Source organism: Pteropus vampyrus, unplaced genomic scaffold (genome assembly GCF_000151845.1).
Source record: "Pteropus vampyrus isolate Shadow unplaced genomic scaffold, Pvam_2.0 Scaffold138, whole genome shotgun sequence".
Taxonomy (NCBI): domain Eukaryota; kingdom Metazoa; phylum Chordata; class Mammalia; order Chiroptera; family Pteropodidae; genus Pteropus; species Pteropus vampyrus.
The window spans coordinates 821067-832216 of NW_011888919.1; the positions used below are offsets into that span (position 1 = coordinate 821067).

General features: G+C 47.0%; 1 protein-coding gene and 1 long non-coding RNA gene across 2 annotated transcripts in view; one reads left to right on the forward strand and one right to left on the reverse strand.

The window, feature by feature from the left end:
* CCDC61 (coiled-coil domain containing 61) overlaps nt 1–3014 on the reverse strand; it is a 21693-nt gene extending 18679 nt beyond the window's left edge. Inside the window, exon 1 of the mRNA XM_023535234.1 lies at nt 2962–3014. The gene's annotated coding sequence lies outside the window, so the exon portion shown is untranslated. The remainder of the gene's footprint in view (nt 1–2961) is intronic.
* Nucleotides 3015–3395: 381 nt separating this feature from the next.
* On the forward strand, nt 3396–5860 carry LOC111744628. The gene is made up of 3 exons (XR_002782245.1): nt 3396–3684; nt 4201–4835; nt 4906–5860. It is a non-coding gene; the product is annotated as an uncharacterized LOC111744628 (long non-coding RNA).
* Nucleotides 5861–11150: the final 5290 nt, after the last annotated feature.

Genomic DNA, 11150 nt, shown 5'->3' on the forward strand with positions numbered 1-11150 from the left:
TCCCCCGGAATGTACTTTAGGACACCCCACAATCTAGACCTCCACAGCGCACACTGGAGCCCAACACCACCCCCTGGGGGATCCAGGCCCCTCCCCCACTGTCCCTCAAACACTTTTTGCCTTGGATAAGAACCATGCATACCTATCGACCGGGACTCACCCTTAATTCTGCTCTCAGGTAGGTATTATAACGTCTCCCATTTTATAAAGGATGAAACCGAGGCTTGCCTGGGACCCCACAGCGAGGGACTGGAATGGTCATCTCCCTACTCGTTGTCCAGCCACCCTTCCCTGACCATCTTCTGTCTCCTCCCAGAATTCTCTGCTTCTTTACCTCCCAACGCTAATTAAAAGTAGCCTCTCACCTTAACCATGGCGCATGCTGCAGGCTGGGGGACTCCTGGGTTCAGATCCCAGCTCCATCACTTACCCACAGTGTGCCCCGGGCGAGGCAATTACCCTCTCTGGGCCTTTCCCCACCAGTAAAGTGGGGATAAGAACTCCCACCTCATAGGATTGTTGCAGGGACTTGTTAAATACATATAAGGTGCTTCAAACAGTGCCTGGCACTCTGTCAGCTGTTATCATCTGTGCAACGAGTTGATTAGGTGACAGACCAGAAGCCTGCGAGGGCAGAGCCACCTGGATCATTCTTGTATCTCCAGCACCCTAGGCCTGGCACAAACCAGGGGCTGTGAATTAACAGGTGATGCCAAGAAGTGGGGTCCTGGCCCTAGAGAGGCACTGGAGATACAGCCAAGGTCGTCTCCCCTCATCCCAATCCTTGTCAGCCACTCTCCAAGTACCAGGACCAATGTCTCCTCTGGAAGGAAGCCCCTCCTGACTCCCAGGGTGGGTGAGGAGCTGTCTCAGTCACCAGTGGCCCCAGCGCAGCCCAACAGAGGGCCAGCCACAAAGGAGTAAAATGATGAGAGCTCCAGCCCAAGCTCTGAACCGGCCTGTTTCACACAGTGAGGGCCGAAGACCTTCAGCATCCCTTCAGGTGCTTAATGAAAATGCAGGATCCCAGGCATGGCACAGAGGAAGAATCTCTGGGGTGAATCCAGCAACCTGCATTTCCAACAAGCTCCTCTCGCACTAACTAAAGCTGAGAACTTCTACGCTGACCGCCACAATCTGCCCAGTTTATTACCCCATCTGGACCCCACCACCCTATCCAAGACACTCTCAGCTCAACATCCCTGCCCTATTCCACCGGGAGACCCCCCCCCCCCGCCAGAAATGGTGATAATGGTGGTGTAGCACAAGTAACACCTCTGAAGCATGTATGTTCACTTCTAGGTGTTATGGTCTATATTCTCATGGAGCCAACACTATAGTGGGAGGGTGGTCTAAGTTGCCCAGTGGATATAAACAAACACTAATACATGTCATATAGGTAATGGTAAATGTCATGAAGAAAAATATTACCAGGTAGTGAGGAGGCAGGGAGTGACAGAAGCTATTTTACCTTGGGTGGTCAGCGAGAGCCTATCTGTGGAATTGACATTCGATCGAGATCTGAAGGAGGTGAGGGAGAAGTCATCTAGACATCTGCAGGGAACGCGATCCAGACAGAGGGGACACCAAGTACATTCTCCACACAGTTGCTCTGGGTGAAGAACAATGAGGAGGCCAAGGTGGCTGAAGCAGGGTCAGCAAGGGCGAGTGGCAGGAACTGAGAGCAGGGAGCAGAGGGGAGCTGCAGCAGGTGGAGCCTTGCGGGCTTGACAAGGACTTCCGCGTGAGGTAGAAGTCACAGGAGGGTCTGAACAGGGGAGCACCACCATCCAACTTTTGTTTTAACAAAATCCCCCTGATAGAGGCCAAGGGCAGGGGGAGGGAGACCACTGAGGAGGCCCCTGCAACAGATCAAGTAAGAGCAAGTGATGGCTTGGACCGGAGTGGTAGCAACGGAGGTGGTGAGATGGGGCTGGATTCTGGGTGTGATCTGAAGTGGAGCCAATGAGATTTGCCGACTGATGAACCGTAGGTGGGTGAGAGAAAAAGAAGGCGTGAAAGACAATTCCAAGGTTTTTGGCCGAGTACCTGGAAGAATGGAATTGCCATCAACTGGCTTTGGAGGTTGAAAGAGGAAAACCTCAACGTTGGTTTGGGACAAGTTTTTAAGGTCTGGATGTCAAGTTGGCCATGGATATATGATTCTGAGGTTCAGGTGGGAGATCCAGACTGGAACTATCACTATATAAAGACCATTTGAAGCTGAGACTGGGTGAGGTGGCTGGCATAGTCGGAAGAGATAAGGTCATTCCACTGATGATGTACCTGAGGCACAAAGAGTTAAACAACTCGAGGAAGCCACATTGATGTTCAAAGGTAGGGCGGGTGGCAAAGCCCAGATTCAAACTCCAGCAACCCAAACGCCAGAGCCCACGCTCTTCACCACCAGTAGGGGGCTATTAGGAAGTTTAACAGTTAATTGACATAATACACTTGATAGGTGTCTAGCACACAGTATGCCCGCAGTAAACGCTATGACTTCACACTTCATTAAAGCACACCCTCCTCCCTGAAGACCCCATTCCCCCCTTCCTCAATGTTGCTTCTTCACAAGCCCTCCACCAAGTCAAAGCTCATCGCTGGGACCTCCGCCCCTCCATACTGCGCTATATTATATTAACCCTCTGTCTTAAAAGTTCCCATTAAATCGCAAGACTATACTGCAAGAGCATTTCTGTATTTTACCATGTGCCGTCTCCTGCTTTACACACTTTCCCCATTAAAGACCCTCCTGCGAAACACAAAAATACCCTCCGACTCACAAACTGCCCTCTGCCTCACACCCCCTCATTAAAGCGCCCGCCCGTGTTAAAGGGCACCCCCTCTCAATTCCCACACTGCCGGGTCAGCTGCCCGCCGCAGGCCTCTTTCCCCCAGAGACCCCCTCCCCCCAGGATCGCCAACCCGGCCCGCGCACCAGCCGCTCTCAGCGTCTCTCACCTTCTCCACCGCCGCCCCTCCTCGTGAGCGGTTCAACTGCCGAAGCTCCAGCCCCGCCCCAGGATCCGGCTTTTTCCCTTGTGATTGGCTCTGGCTTATTCCTAGCCGAGTTTCTATTAGTCAAAATAGACGCCCGTCACTCTGTCCCGCCCCAGAGAAGAACCCGCCCTCCAAAGCTTGCAATTGGACAACTCGGAAGAGAGATTTTTTTTTTTTTTGAAATGGATCGTTCTTCTGTCCAATCACTACTGAATAATAGTCAATGCCAGTCATACAAAGAGGGTTGTCCCCGGACGAGGGGAGGAATCCCGGAAGTAGCCCCTTGACTCCGCCCATCAACCCCTGCAGCAGTGTAGGTCGCGCCTGCGGAGGAAAGAGGCGAGGGCGGGGGGAGTGCGTGAGTCGAACACGCATGCGCACAGGAAGAACTTGGCCGCGGGTTTGAAAGCTGCGGAAGTGTGCGGAAGTGTACCTAGCTTAAAGGCTGGTTGGATTTATCATCGCTCGTTGCGTTCCAAGCCTGCATTAAGCGCTATGCAGGATTCGGCTTATTTAAAGTTAACAACAACCCTGCAATGTAGGCGCTATTGTGATCCCCGTTTTGCCACTAAAGAAACAGGCTCAAAGAAGTACATCCACTGGCCCGGAACCACACAGCTTGAGAACGATCCCTCTTTTGAACCAATGAGGCATCAACAGGGCAGATGCAGCTTACAGAATTTGGTAAGAGAGTAGGGGAGGGGAGGGAAATACAAGGAATACGAAAGAAAAGGAATACAAAATCACAAACAAAACTGGATATGAACGTGAAAATTTACTTCGAATACGAAATAACAAATTACATATTTAAAACAGCTGACAAATACCTCAAACATTGCAAAATCCCCAAAGACGATAACGTAATGTTTTTATTAATTTACTGCCTGACACACCTCTGTGATATATTTCCTACTTTTCTGGCTGCATATACTTATTTCATAATATCCTCATCTCCAGAGAGAAGAGAAAAAGTAAATTATCCTTCCTCTAACATGCTTGATGGAACTTTTTTCAGTCAGAATTCGGAAAAAGTCTGAGTTTCACAAGTCAGTATTGCAGATGGCATCTAGATTTTTTGGATATGTATGAAAACTTTTATGAAGTTTAAACTCATGTGTTAGTTGGATGTTCTGGAGAACGTTTTCACAGACTAGCTTCTGGCTCAGTCCTTTTAATTCTTGACCCAACTCTCTTACACAGGTGCTTCTGGAGTTGGCCCCTAGAGGATAGTTCATGCCACAATAGATAGTGTGGCCTCGCATCTGATGAGTTAGCACCTTGGATGATAGGAGCATTCTCAGAAGCCACTCCTACACCAGGATAACTAGGTAGGTAATTTGCACTTACCTGAAAGTGTCTGTGAACCCCATCAAAATATCCCACAAAACCCAAACTAAATGTATCCTCAGCTCACCTTGCCCTCAGCTAGGACCCATAAATGCCTGAAACTGCTCCAGCACCAGCCATGGTAAAGAGAAGTTCAGTGGGGGGAAACAGAACTGGAAAAAGTCAGTGGTAACAACCAATTGCATTTTAAATATCCTCCTTTGTAAATTTTACAAAAACATCGGACCGTAGGAACAAATTGCTAAGGCCTTGGAAGGGCCTGTGCAAATCAAGGGCCCTGAGGCTTACACAAGCTCTACTATAAACAGTAGTCATCCTGCATTTATTGAATGATCACTGCATGCCAAAAGCTAGTACCAGAAATCCTGCCCTGAGGCATAATAGCCAGTCCTGACATTGCCACCAACTGGTTGTGGGGCCCCCTTCCCTCTCTGGGTGTAAGCGTTCCCACCTATAAATTGAGTATTGCTAAAAGGCTAACATTTAAGGTTACAAGGCCCAGATATAAAGTTCACGAACTAGTCCACATTGAGTATTGCTAAAAGGCTAACATTTAAGGTTACAAAGCCCAGATATAAAGTTCACGAACTAGTCCACTGTTAAGAAGTTGGGCTTTTCCGTCAGAGAGACCTGGATTAAAACTCAAGAGATCCTCTTACCACTGAAGACCTCCCACCAGTCATGCTTCTTCTGTGAGCCTCACTTTCTCCATCTGTAAATGGAGTTCAATTCATTCATTCATTCATTCATTCATTCATCCATCAAGTGTTTATTGAGCACCTACTATGTTCCAGGCACTTTTCTGGGTGCTGGGGGTAAGTATATCAGCAAACAAACAGAAAAAGCCCATGACCTGGTGAAGGGAGACAAACAATAAAATATAAAGAAATAAATGTCAAGTGGTGATAAATATTATGGAGAAAATAAAACAGAGTAAAGGGGACAGGATGATGAGAGATGGTGTCTCGGAGAAGCTGACATAGAGCAGAGACCTGAAGTAAGTGAAGGAGCCAGACTTGTGGGTACAAGGGTAGAGCATTCTAGGAAAAGGAAACAGTCAGTGCAAAGGCCCTGAGGTGGGAGCATGCCAGTGCATTTAAAGAACAGTGAAGGGGTCAATATTGAGTGGGTGGGAATATGGTAGAAGATATCTGGGACCAGAGCCAAGTTGTATAGGGTCTTGCAAGCCCTTGCAAAGTCTTTGGGTTTTGCTCTGAGTGTGATGGGACCCACTAAAGGCGAAGAGCCTCAGAGACATGATTTTACTCATGTCTTTTTGTTTGTTTGTTTTTTGGTGTTTATTTTTTTTATTTTTTTACAAATATTAAATTTTTATTAAAATATAGCTAACATATGATATTAGTTTCAGGTGTACACCATAGTTATTCAACATGTATATACCTAGAGAAGCGATCGCCATGATAAGTCTAGAAACCATATGACACCGTATATTATCACAATATTATTGACTGTCTTCACTATGCTATACATTACATCCCCATGACTTATTTTATAACTGAAAATTTAAATCTCTTATTCCCCTTTGCCTTTTTCCTCCTTTTTTAAAAAAAATGTTCAATTACAGTTGACATTCAATATAATTTTATATCAGTCTCAGGTGTACAGCACAGTGGTTAGACATTTGTATAATTTACGAAGTGATCCTTCTATTAGTCTGGTACCCACCTGACCCTACACATAATTATTACAATATTACTGACTATATTCCCTATGCTATTCATCCTCACGACTATTTTGTAACTACCAATTTGTACTTCTTAATCCCTTCTTACTCCTGTTTTATCTTAAGATAGGCCATTAAAATAATTCAAACCAAAACAATAAATAAATAATCATTCAAATGAGATAAAATGCTTCAGTCTGTGGAAAACATTTTGACAGTTCTTCAGAAAGTTAAACATAGAATGACTATGTGACCTAGCAACTCCACTCCTAGGTATACACCCAAGAGAACTGAAAACTGATGTTTAAACAAATAGCTGTACATGAATAGTCATATCAGCACCATTCAGAATAGCCAAAAGGTGGCAACAACCCAAATATCTGTTAATAGATGAATGGATAAACAAAATGTGGTATAGCCATGCAATGGACTATTATTCAGCCATTAAAAAGAATGACGTTCTGATACATGCTACAGTGTAGATGAACCTCACAAACATTATGCTGAGCAAAAGGAGCCAGACGCAAAAGACCACACAGAGTATGATTGATTCCATTCCTATGAAATGTCCAGACTCGACAAATCCATAGGGACAGAAAGCAGATTAGTGGTGCCAGGGACAGCAGCGGGCAGTGAGTATGAGGAGTCACTGTTTAATGGGTGTGGGGTCTCCTTTGGGGATAATGAAAAAGTTTTGGAACTAAAAGAGATGATGCTTTCAAAAATGTTTAATTTTATGTCATGTGGCTTTCACCTCAATAAAAAATTTTTTAAGCAAAAGATTAAAAAATAATTTGAATGATGATGGCTTTTCCAAGGGTGATAGCAGCTGGGGTGGGGGGATGTGGTGGGAATCTGCTTATATTCCGAAGGTAGAGCTGACAGAATTTGCTGATGGATCGGGTATTGGGAGGGAGGGAAAGATTGCAAGGTTTTTGATCTGAGAAGCCAGGATGAAGTTTTCGCTTATTGAGATTAGATAGAGTGGGAGGGGGCAGAGGAGAGTGGGGATCAGGAGTTTGGTTTTGGACATGCTGGGGTTCCTAGTAGACATCCAAGTGGAAGTGTGGAGAGGTGAATGTGTGAGTCCGAATTCAGGAGTGAGGTCTAACCGAGAGAGACGTATAAATTTGGGAGCCCACCACAAAAGGAGAGAGTGAAGAGAGGAAAGAGAAGAGGACCAAGGGCTGAACCCCAAGACCCTCCAATATTTCGAAACCTGCAAAATGAGAAAGAAACAGCAGAGGAGACTGAGAAAGAGCAGCCCCTAAAAAAGGAGGGAAATCATGAGAGTAGGGTGTCTTAGAAGCCAAGGGAAGAAAAACCTAGGAAGAGGGTGTGACGATCTGTTGGAAAGTTCAGGTCACAAGAGGGTGGATGACTGAACTATTGGATTGAGCCACTTAGAGGTCACTGGTAACCTCAAGAGTTATTATTATTATTATTTGGCCAAGCAGCGGAGCCAGACCCTGATTGGAGTGATTCAAGAAGGCTTGGAAGAAAGGAACTGGAGACATCGGGGTTTTTTTAAGGGTTTTGTTGTAAAAGGCAGTAGGACATTGGAGCTGTAGCTGGACAGGGCGAACGACCATGTTTGTATCAGCACGTGTTTTTACACCCTTGAGAATGACTGAGCAGAGAGGGGAGAATTGATGACGCAGGAGGGAGCCAACCGCTTGACTCCTGTCCTTGGGTAGGCTAGAAAGGATGGGCCTAGCGTGCCCGCGAAGACGTGGCTTGGCCGGGAGTATGTCTGCCGTTGACAGGAGGAAGGGCAGAGAATGGGGTCTCAGGTGCAGGGAGGGGGCAGATGTCCTGGGACCTGCTGAAGTTCTATTCTGATGGCCTCTCTTCTCTCTGTGAAGCAGGTGCAGGGTTAAAGGTGAGACTGAGGACGGAGAGGAGGTGGTAGAGGTGGAAGGACGGAGGACAGGGTGTGACATAGTCTTCCAAGAGCGCGGGAGGGTGAATGGACGTGGGTAGGCCTTCTAGGCAGCGCGCCCCAAGCGAGTGATCATGGAATTGCAGCGAGCTCGAGCTCACTGTAGTGTGTGTCCAGCCACGTCCAATGGGCGCAGCCACCGAATAGGCGGAGAACTGCCTATTAGGGAACTGCCCACCGACCTCATTCACAGAAAAGCTGGGAACAGGACCTGGTACCCGTTGAGTGCTGAGAAGGAGAGCAACTGTGACAGTTATAAGTGCTTTGATTTAGGAAACAGAGGGGCCGTGAAAAGGATAGGGAGAGGGGTCTTGTCGAACCCTATCCTTTACAGATGGGGACGCAGAGGCCCAGGTGAGTCCCTTCCGGGTTTCACACACATAATGCGAGATGCTATTATTATGGTTATGCCTGTATAATACCCCAAAAGCGAAATCCATTATCAAATTTGCTTAGGCAATCGGCAAGCGTTCATCAAGCCCCTCTGGATTGTCCCGTCTGATTATTAGAGCTGTGGTAATACAGATAATTCCTTAAGCCCTAGGTGCTTGCCCTGTATCATCTCATTGAGAGGCAGCGAAGTTGTTAGTGAGCGTGTCTTCCTGGGTTTGAACCCCAGCTCTGTGTCTTATAGTCCATTGCTCAGTGTGTCAGTTTCCTCATCTGTAAAGTGGACATGATAACAGCAGCATGTGCCTCACAGTGTTTTGTGAGGAATAAATGAATTAATGCATGTAAAGTGCTGAGCACAGTACCTGCCATGCAGTAAACACTCAGCAAAGCGTGGCCATCGCCATCTCATTGAATCCTCTTAACAATATAGGAGGGAGGTACTGTTACGATCCCTGTTTACTGTGACAGGGACTAAAATATTAATGTGTTAGTATTCAAAGCCTTACAAGGAGAGACAGAGCGAGAGAGAGAGAGACAGAGAGACAGAGAGAGAGATATGCATGTGTTTTGGGGGATTTTTTGGTGTGTGGGTTTTTTTTTTTTTAGTAATTCTGGGTGGCGTTGAAGACTAAAGAAGCCCAGAGAAACCAAGCCGATCTACATAAGAGAGTACATAAAGTGAGAACTTTCACATCCATTTGATTGGCCAAAATTAGACCGTCTAAGAACACCAAGTTCTAGAGAAGTGTATGGAAGAACGGTCATCCAGCCCTGCCGGTAGGCGTGGAATCCAGTGCATCCTTTCTGGAGAGCAATCTGGCAATACTGTGAAGTTTAAATAAGAGGATGGCTGACAACCCAGTTTCCCTTCTCTCCAGCAGGCTCGTGAATGACGTACGTATGAGAACGAGCACTGAGCGCGGTTTGGGTAGCAAAGGGTTGGAAGGAATTTGACGGCCATTAACAGAGCTGGAGAAGCGGAATGTGAAATACATAACGGAATACCACACAGCGTATAAAAGAAGAAGCTTAACATGAATGCTTAGTAAGGGCTTGATGCTAAACACTTTAAGATGCCAACTTGCAACGACCCTATGAGAAAGATACCGTTATTTAACAACATCCCTTTTACAAATGGAGAAACGAGAGCCCAGAGAGGTTAAGTAACTCGCTCCAGGTCATCCAGCTAGTGAGCAGCCAGACTGGGACTTAAACGCAGGCAGCCTCTCCACGGGTCTGTAGATTCGCTCAGCACGAGCTAGAAATAAGCACAGCGGCGAAGAGAGCTCTCAGCACAACGAAAGAAAGATGAGTTTATAGCTCAGCGGCATTTTTGCAAGTTTAAGACACACATATAACAAAATTAACTTTAAGGATGTGGATGGATTTTACTGAAAGGATAGAAGAAAGACTGAAGGCCAAAAATTCAGCACCCTAGAGTGGGTGCCTATGGGAGGTGGCAGAGGAAGGGGGAAATTACTAAAATTAAATTCAACCAGAGATGATTGCATAGAGTCGGTTGAAGCCTAGGCACTGTGGTTCTAGGCTAGAGAAGCATCCAGATTCCCCAGGAGGGGGATAATTTGGTGGGGGGGGGGGAGTGCTGAAAACTTGGAGATACTTGGCAGAGAAGAGGGGAAAAAGTAAGAAAGGATGGCAGTGTGATGAAATTGTTAAGGGGGTAGCTTCTGAAGCCAGGCTGCTAGAGTTCAAATCCCAGCTCTGTCACAAGTGACTTAATTTTCCTCATGCCTCTGTGTCCCCATTCATAATATTCGTAAAGCCACCCCCTATGGAGAGATGCGAGGAATCTACATTGTTCCCCAGTGTTCTTACAGAAATCCCTTTTTAAAAAAAAAAAAAATTCTCTTGCATGCAACACAGTGTAGGATCCGACTTGCTTTTTAAAAGAACGACTCTGGTTGTTGAAAGGCTAGGTAGGGGTGGAAGGCTGGGGATGGGGGCCAGAGAAGAGGCTCCTGTGAGAATCCAGCGGGGAGCTGCTGGGGGCCTGGACCTTGGTGGCATCGATAGAGGTGGCGGGGTAGGGTCAGATTCAGAATCTCGAGGTGCAGCAGAAGAGATTTCTGATGGATGACATGTGGGTGTAAGGGAAGGAAGGGGGTGTCAAGGGCGAATGCAAGGTTTTTGGCCTGAGCAACTGGGAGAGTTTGGAATTTATCCCAGAGGCAGTAGGAAGTCATAGGAAGATGTTGAGTCTGGGGGGAGGGGAGGCGGCCAGTTGCCATAATCACTGAGGAGGCAGCCAGGACTGGGCGCACAGGGCTGAGAGACAGTGGACAGGACGGATTCCAGCCCCGGCTCGGCCCCCACCTCACTGTGGGCTCCTGGGCACGCTAAAACCATTCTGGACCTCCATTTCCCCACGCTACAAAGAGGCTGGTAGGAACCATAACAACAGCAAAAAAACCCTGAAGACCCTCTCAGCTCATGGAGTCTCACTCCTAGATTCTCTGACTCACATGTCCCCAGCATCAGGTAAGCACACAATCACCGTGCAAAGTCAAAACTCCTCTCTCTTCGTCTCCTGCCCGAAGCCCATCCTTGCCCTACTGGACAGAACACAGACTTTCCGTGGTCTGGGAACCTGGGGGATAATATCAGTGACAATGACAGGCAGTGTTTGCTGAGCACGCAGTCTGTGCCGAGGGCTCTATCTCAACTCTCACACTGAGACAAGCCAGGAGCTCTGAGAGGTGGGTGTTTTATTATCACCCCATTTGTAAATGGGGAAACCGAGGTTCAAGACTGGGGAAATCATTT